At 40.7% G+C, this 9,497-nt stretch overlaps 1 pseudogene across 1 annotated transcript; it reads right to left on the bottom strand.

Moving 5' to 3' along the window:
* Window positions 1-5,488: 5,488 nt before the first annotated feature.
* Window positions 5,489-6,697, bottom strand: LOC103627841 (eukaryotic translation initiation factor 3 subunit G-like; annotated as a pseudogene). The gene has a single exon (XR_002748332.1). The product of XR_002748332.1 is annotated as a eukaryotic translation initiation factor 3 subunit G-like (transcript).
* Between the last annotated feature and the right edge of the window lie 2,800 nt (window positions 6,698-9,497).

Here is a 9,497-nt window from a genome sequence, read left to right as displayed (position 1 = left end):
AGCTGAGTCTCCTTAAAAACCCAGTGGGAGAAATAAGGAGAGTAGTCATACTCTATTGTTGATTCATTTGAACTCTAGGGAGATAAACTCATCACCTAGTTCAAATACAACAATAACTATGCCATAATGTATCATCCTCGAAAACCTTTACGGGAAAATAGATGATACGACATAGGCCTTGTGTTGATGTTGCCTCGTTAAAAACTTTGAATGAGAAACCCAAACAGGGGGAAAACTCATGCAAAGAAAAGAGTACAACATGATGTAGAAACAAGTTTTTCAGATCAAGAGGAAACTCCCCCTGATCTTTACAAATCACTAAGTCATCCCATACCTGCTCTCAAACACATCTAAAATGTGGAGTAAGTAGAGACTTAGTTCGTAACTTGTTTTTCATCTAAACAACACAAAGTAATATTATCTCCATGGATAATAAGGTCAATGATAGAAAATCATGACCACCACATACCCTCAGTATGTAGCATATCATTCTGTACAATCCCACGAAGTGTACTATAGAATGATTAGTGTAAGTGACCATTAATCTCTGTTGATCAACATTTATCAAACAGTAGGTCCAACTTACTGGAAGTATGTCATTGATCTTGTACCTGGCGATCTTCTATAGGTATCCAAGATCAATATATCCAAACATAAGGAGACATGAGTATACTTGGAGATCATAACTCGATCTCATGTGCTGTTAGCTAGCAAATCATTGCAAAGCAATATCCGGCTGGATGCTCTTGCAAGATACAATAGCACATCTCATGATCGGAAAGAATCAAATAACAATGATTCTCTCATATTGAATTTCTTCAATATATGTTGGATATAGACATTTTTGTATCCAAGATACTCAAGATAGTTTACTTTGAATTGAAAATCTCTTTCAACTCATATCCTCTATCTTGAACTCCGTCGATAAGTAATGTATGTTTAAAATATGCTGCACATATTTACACTAAACATACCATACTTTGTGTATCCTTTCAGAAAGAAGGATTCACTAGGTCGAATGTACCATATTTGACCAAGATGCTCTAAGTCACAAAGACTTTCCAAGCATTGCAATTTTGTGATTGGTGATTATGTATTTGGAATCCTTCAAGACTCCACATATACCATAATCTAGTGACCACATATGCATATGTTGTCGCTACATCTATCAACTGCACAGATAGATGATTTACTGCCCATATTATTGTATCGGAATTTACTACTCACAGTAGGGGAGAATTTATAGCATTAAAATAATGCTTGGGTTTGCGTATAAACCCAGTTGCTACTAGCCATGCTTTCTCACCACCTCATTGTTTCCAAGTCCATGAAAACAAACTTGTATCCACAGTAAGATACCTTGAAGTGGAAATAATTCAACACTTCTTTATGGTGAGCAAGGCTATCTCTGCAACATTGTATCACTCAACAAGATCCAATCGAGCATATTTATGCTCTGCTATGGCCATAGACTTTTGGATCACTTGGAGCGCATATACAATTGCTGAGATGTATGTGTCGACATTTGTAGATTTTAAATAACATAATTCTCTAGTTGACATGGAGTCATTTTTTATGCACCCTTATGATTCGTCGTGAAATCCCAAAACGAGAATCAAGGGCTTCCGATAACCTAGCCTCATCAGTGCGCACTGAGCTAGGTTGTGAATGTCTTCCATTCACAGGATAATCCATATCCTCTAGGTGTCTACCAACACTAGGTAGGTTACCAACGAATAGTTGGTCTGCATTTACTATCTCAGAAGGCATAGCCTTCAGGTGCTTGCAAGCATCTTAATCCCAATTTGTGACCATACTTCTCCCCCTCTTATTTACAACAACGTTGCAATAGGGAGTTTAGTGGTGTTCCATTTAACCACTCTTTCTGGCACTTCCACATAGGATTAATTTGAGTGACACCTCATAGTAAATGCACATGGCAGTTAATTTGCAACTTCTTGCAAATCATTCGAACCCAAAGGTTCAGTTTTAGTACGTGATCCTGAGCCTGAATGCTTACTGCATTCATTATAATTTCCTGGCATTCTTTTTGGTACTTGAAATCTCCCCCTAATGCCTGGAAAAGCTCTTGATTCAAGCAAGCGTACGGGCTGTAAATAAATTCTCATGAAGAGATTCTAAAACTTAATGATCGACGGAGAATGGATTCTCACGTAGATCCCCAGTTTTCTGTGTGCCCATACATGTACGCTGCGGTGGTGAGATTGGGAACATACCCAATTTACACATGAGAAATCTTTCACGGATTCCCACGTACTAAAAACCATAAGAGAACTTGTACATGCAGTACATGCAGTTAATCACAAGTCAGGAGCATGCAAAGCTTCCTGACTCCAACCATAACCAGATGGAAATGACAATTCATTGCTGATGGTCATTAATGATCTGAAATTTTCGAATCTATCACAGACTCGTCATATCCTTTATGGATATCATGCTGAATACCAAGACAAACAATCATCATTGTAAGCTCATTTGGTAAATTCAGTAGTGTGGAGGCTAATGTGCTCAAGCTTGAGACATTATTACTTAATGGTCATGAGTTATCTGAAGGACACACTTCAGGTCATCATATAGATGCACCAAAGAACCATATAAAGCCTTCAATGTCCATACTATCTTCGTAATGGACCACACTTGTTCTTTTGAAACAATCCAAAGAACTTAACCAATTCAGATCAGATTTTAAGATAAGAGGGACTTAAAATCTCAATCCCAATGATATTCATCAAGTATCAATCGTATGGGAAAATGACCAATAGAATTATCCATAACTTTTCATTTCATCCCAACAATGGGATGACCAATTCAATCTTACCCAGCATGGTAAGTATCATCACTTGAAAAGTTATAACATATGCAACACTTTGTATGGGAGGATGTATGTAAAATACAGTCCATATGAAATGTTTCACAGAAACATATGCAATATCCATCACTATCACCTTGTGTTTCCACATGATAGAAATTATATGGATATCTCTATAATATGGTAAGATAACAATTAGGATATATCAACACATCCTTGATACTTCCAATACCAAAGGGGATATGATAATAACATATCATTATATCGCTCGAAGCGATTGTCAAAATATTCTTTCCTCTTTCTAAAGGAATATGAGAATATTTTGTTTCCCCACTTATAGAGTTTGTGGCTCAATTCTCCACATTGCATGTTTCTTCCTCAATTGGAAGAATCCCTGTACAAGTTTGCACAACTCAAATCAATGAGTCTTCAACTCCCTTGATGAGTTGGTTCAACTCTAATCGATGAGTTTGTTCAACTCAAATCACATGAGTGATTAACTCCAATCGATGAGTTTGTTTAACTCAAATTCATATGAGTTTTTACACTCAAATCACATGAGTGTGTTCAACTCACATCGCATGAGTTGAACCTATCACAACATCAATTATGAAATTATACCAAATCTCATGCATCATTTAAATATTACTCAAAAGCAAATCATCTAACAAAGTGGTCTTCTCTTAGGAAGAGAAGTGTTGTTACATGATTAGTCCAAATCATGAATTACACAACTAACCACTGTTATCATGTCAGATGGAAGATTGAAGTACACTTCATATCTTAGCTTTCATGAGTAGTATGCATCTATTGGGATTTTATATACATGATTAGATGCTTAGGCATACAACACTATATCATGTATAGTGTAATGACAAAAGAGTTTGTCATACTCATTGTCCTTCCCTTTTTAATGTGCTTATATATTTGCTTTCAAGCAAAATGTATGAATACAAAGTGTTAGTCTACAACTTAATGTAGACACATACTCATAAGTCCACAAGTCTTATGATTTTCTTTGCTATTCATTTTGCGCTTGCACATCAAGCCGCAAAAGCACATAAGTTCTTTTCATAAGAACCATAAGAGAAAGTGAGCATCTCATTTCCTCCAAATCGAAGAGGTGAATTCCCATATCATGCAAAAATGAAATGAACATATCCAATGAACATTAAGGATAATTAAGCCCATTAGGCGAGTTCATCAAACTCTATTAAATAATTATCCTCCAAATGGCTTAACCATTTTTCTGATGTTGTAATATGCAGCAAAATATATCATATCTTCATATGTTGGAGAATTATAGGTATCACATACAGTGTACCAAAAGATTTCTGAAAATTGGTGGACACAATGTAGATAATCTCCATGTAATGAAACAATGGAGTAGATCTCTCAGTAGTGGGCAAAACTTTTGCTGCCTGAAAGCATGGTCTCTGGGCTGATATATTCAAGGAACATACCGCAGCCAATGCTTAGGACTCCACTATCCTGTGCTTGACCAAATTTTCAAAAACAAAATGGTAATCACCATAAAGGTGAATAACCAACATCAAGTCTCCTACATATCTACTTGGGAGAACACATAGGTAATCATCATAACCATATGATGTAGACCTCTTATTGATGGGCAAATAACATTTTGCTGTCTAAAAGCTTGGTCTCTAGGCAAATAAATTCCAAGAACTTATTGCAGCCAAAGCCTAGATCTCCATCATGTGTTGAATAATCCCAAGTTCAAGATATGTGTCATATTTTGCAAGAATTCATCGTTTAATTAAGCAGAACTTAATTAAAAGAATTCTTTTAGCAGTCATCATGACTGCAGCGTCCAGCCTGGCTCCATAGCCCGCGACGCTTGCTTGGTCCGTGATCTTTTTGGGTAGCACGTATAGGTAATCATCTCGAAAGATGTAGACCTCATAGTGATGGGCATTTCAAATGTGGCCTCAAGCACGGTCTCTGGGCTACTAAACAAACTCTATAAAGAATTTAGCGCAGCCAGTGCTTAGGACTCCATCACCCTATGCTTGTCCCAAAAAATACAACCTTATTTTGCATGAGGACCGTTAAGTTTTGACTTAATTATGTGCTATATTTTCCATGCAAACATAAAAGAATGCAAAATAAAAGCACATAGAGGTATATGAATTATAAATGTAAAACAAATATAATTCACAAACGAGTCTGCAATTTTCATCAAGAAAAACATACAAATATGTACAATTACATACATCATGAGCAATCTAAATATCTAAATTTAGATACAAAATACTGTTGAAAACAGTAATTCAAATGAACATAATGTTTTCGTAGACCAATTATCACAATCATTATTTTGAGATGAACATGTGTAGGTAATCACCATGTGATTGGTACATAGTGTAGACCTCTTAGTGATAGGCGAAATTAATCGCTGCATTAGGCACGGTCTCTGGGCAGGATTATTTTCGAGAATAAAACGCAGCCAATGTCTATGACTCTATCACCTTATGTCCAAATTCAAATAATGCGTGATATGAGATAAATCTGTATAAGATGAATCCTTTAAAATTTAAATTTCAAAGATTTATCATGCATATAGACAACAAAATATAAATACATGTATGTAAACAAATACACATATTTATATGTTAAAATTCTTTTTAATTTAACAAATGAACAAGGCAATAATCAATGTATGTTTCGAACTATGCATAAAAACATACATAATAATATCGTATTGTCTAGATGGAGTTTGCTATCCTCATCAAAATTCTTGTAGTTCCAAGAATAGGACAACGAAGAGCATTTGTGTTAAAAAAAAACGATGTCAGGTACCGGATCATGGTACGACGGTGTGGCCAGGATGCTGCTGTCCCGCTGTCCCATCCCTACACGAAAATTCGTGCCTGGCGGGGTCCCTCGCCGACGAGGCCCGGAGGCCGTCACAGGCACCGCCAGTTCCCACCACGGATAGCAGGTGGCCGTGGCCGTAGGCGACTTGCGAGAGAGCGCCTTCGCGGTCGCTGCAGGATGCGTTCTTGCCGTGCGGAGGGACACGACGCAACAGCGTCACGCCCGTGCTACGGCAAATCATCAGCGACGGGCTCATATCCGAGTGCGCCGCCACAGACCGCCGCATCGCCGCCGCGCGGAACGCCACACGCACCCGGAAGGATAGCGCCAGGCGAAGCCTAGCCAGAGACAGCGTTGGGGAGAACCGCTCGGTGGAGAACCAAAGTGCTGATAACGTGTTATAGTATACTCAGTGGTAACGAGACACGAAAATGTAGAGAGAAAGTGACAGTTGTAAATCTTTATTGCAGGGGAACATTTGATTATATACAGACTGCAGGGGTACTTCCCCAAAGGGTGCGACCCTTGGGTAGTAACCCATCGGATGGGTTTGATCACATGTGAATGTTTCGCAACAGAGGTTATTGAGCTTCCTGATAGCCCTCTCGCCGTCCTCCCTGTGAACAAAGTTGACGAAGCCAAACCCCCTGCTCGCGCCAGTCACCCGGTGCATTGCCACATAGACGCGGCTCAGATGGCCGAGAGGTCGGGGTCGGCCGGTCGGGGTCGCGGGCGTCCTCCGAGAGGTTGCTCACGCGGACCGAGTTCTCGTCGTTCCTACGCCTCATCACGTCCGCTCCACTTCTGTAGCCACCCAGCCTCTTGACGAACACAGGAACGTATGCTCCACTTGCACTGCCCTTGCCGCCTTGCGTCCCAGAGCCGTCGGACGCTAGGAGGCCTGTCGGCAGAGCACTCGCCGTGATATGGAGCAAGATCCTTGTAGGGGCATTTTGAGGTCCAGTGGTCGCCCTTCTTCCCTCCGCTTCTGCAAACCGTGCGTGAGAATTGAGAAGGCCTCCCCCTGGTTTATCCTTTGCCTTGACCAGCGACTCGGCGGAGCAAGTGCAGTGCAGCCACCCAAACGAGCACTCGAGCAGTTGGCAGTTAGTAAATGGAATTATGGAACGGAGATAATACCCACAAAGCAAAAAAACTGCAGAATTGAGAACATTCAGAACCGAATGTGATATAGGAAGCGTAGCGATGCACGCTGCGAGTAGCTAGCCCACTATTATCAGTTTGTTTTCTTTCTTTGTATCTTTATTTTTATTTCTTTCACGTCACCATAAATCTAACACAACATCTTTTACGGTCCATCTATAACACCTTATTATTTCTACTATACGTAAGTGAGAGTTTTCTTCGTGCGTCAGGCAACTCCCACCGCCCGAACTGGGCACTGTCCGGCGTAGACCCTTGCGCACAACTTGTTGGCAAAATTGCAGAATTAGACAACTGCGATTTTTTGGTAGTTTGGTTGCATTTTTTTGGCTGGGCTATGAAGCAGTTTAGCTACAGTTTTTTTTTTTTTTGGCTGGGCTGCTGCTGCACACAGCAGACAGGCTGGCGCTGTAGCCAGCTAGCTGAATGGCGTGAATGGATGGGATGCGAGTATGCGATCCCAACCTCGCTAGTAGTAGTAATAGATCGTAATCTAAATCCTTCTTCATAAAATAATAGAGTTCTAAATAAATTTTAGTTAAAAATATATAAAAATAAGATCTGATCTGATTTTTAAATCTGAACCCGTATGTTGTAAAATTTAGATTTCATCATCCATACCTACGCCCCACCCAGGACTTCAGGAGCGGGGCTTCGTGATCTCCGCCCGCCCGTCCTGTCCTCTGTCCTGTCCTGCCCCTTCCCCGCGGCTCCACCGCCACCGTGGCGCGCACGCGCAGGTTCCGTTCGGTCCCCACGCTCCTCCGTGTCCGTCCAGCGGTCCAGGGTCATTGGCTCCGACAACGCCGCTCGTTGGTTGGTGGAATTTTAACATGGTTGCATACTTGTTGGGCAGTGCTTGCTGGCGTAGGCGTGTGGCAGTGCTTGCAATGTTGCCTACTACTGCTACCAGTCCTACTCACTCCTGTCTAGCAAGGACATTGGACTGGGCTGGGCCTGAACTGATCAGGTCCAGAACCAACGGACGATGGAACTCCACCGGCCCCTCCAGGCAAGAGGCTAGCTACCGCGTCTCCCCGGGCCACCCACCATCGCCCCCGCTTCGAAATTCCAAACCCTCTCTGTCCCTCGTTACATGACAGTTGAGCCAGCGATGATCCTGGGACCGCATGGCACCAATCGTGCGGTCGAAGGCTGGAGTCACAGACCCGGCAGTGGGCACAGGCAGAGGCAGCAGCCCAGACTTGGAATAAAGCGAGTGGTTGCATGGAGTGAACTTGCATTGCATTGCATGGGTGGGTGCCAACCACATTCTGCCACCCGTTACACATGACGGACAGGTAGGCGAAGCAGAAGCTAGCGTGCCAAAGGGAAGGGAACGCAACGCAACGCGGATCATATTATTTTTATCATATGCTGGTTCGGTGCACCCGCAAGGGGGCAAACAAACGCGCACGCATCCTTTGTTCCAATTCCAACCGTAGATTGCTGATTTCTTTTCGAAACAGTTTTGCTGCTCCGCCGACCGCCAGTTTGAAGGAAAACCCTCCAACGACAAGGCCAACGACCCAACGTGGACAAAGGAAGAAATTTCAGGAAACCAAAAAAAAAAAAAAACGTTAGGTTGAGCTTAGCGACTAAACCAGTGAAACACTCCATTGACCAACGTGAGACATACCGAGTCGTATAACAACCATAATTTAAGTATTTTTTAGTAGAGGTTCGTTGCAGTGCCTAAAGATTTTCTCTTTTTTCCAACCATGCGATATGAAAATAATTGATTATGTGTAATTACGGGATCTTCGTTTCCCGTTAGAGATGACAACGCGGTCCCTCATCCTCCGTGGGGAAATTCATTCATTAAGGGACGGGTATAAGAAAATTTCTTACCCCACAAAAATGTAAACGAAGAAAAATGTTTTCTCGACGGATAAATAGTGACAGAGACGGAGAAGCATTTTCTATCCCCGTTCCGCGCAAAGACCCGATAAACTTGCATGTGACGATGCTTTCATATAATAGTTAATGAGAAAAATAAACTATTACATTGTCAATTAATCACTTATTTAATTTAATAATTAGACTATGTTTAATATTTCTAACAAGCATAAAAAAATATAATGTGGCTGAAACTAAATTTAGTGGGAGTATTCAAACGTCGCCGAACCCATCTACGAGTGTGTGTGTGTGAATATCGAGAAGTCCGAAGTGATACGATCCATTTTATAAAAGATAACCCACACATGGAAAAAGCGCTATCAACAAGATTTAAAAGGATGTATAGTTAAGGGCATGTTTGGAAGCACATAGTTTTTAAAAAATTAGTTTATAAAATTGAGGTGGTTTTGTGTTCCAGTTTATAAAAAAAATAGATACCAGTTTATTAAAAATCAATAAACCGATTCCTCCTAGCTAAAAAGTAAAATTGGGTTGCTTCCGAGGATCTAAGGCTGTCTTCAGCAACGTCCTCTATATCCGTTTTTTACGGTTTTCTCTAAAAGATTTCGCCCTCTATATCTCTTTTCTCTCCAACAATGTTCTCTAAATTAGTCCTCTATACTCAAATACCTATATTAGAGACATTTTTTTTTATTTTTTATACATACGTATTTGTCATACTCTCAAATGTATTGTTCATATTTTTAGTTTTGCTAAACCGATTAGTTAAAGTATTAAATGTATAGAGAACCGTTTAGAGAAACTC

This window comes from Zea mays, chromosome 5 (genome assembly GCF_902167145.1).
Source record: "Zea mays cultivar B73 chromosome 5, Zm-B73-REFERENCE-NAM-5.0, whole genome shotgun sequence".
Classification (NCBI taxonomy): domain Eukaryota; kingdom Viridiplantae; phylum Streptophyta; class Magnoliopsida; order Poales; family Poaceae; genus Zea; species Zea mays.
This window is presented reverse-complemented; position numbering and strand designations above follow the sequence as displayed.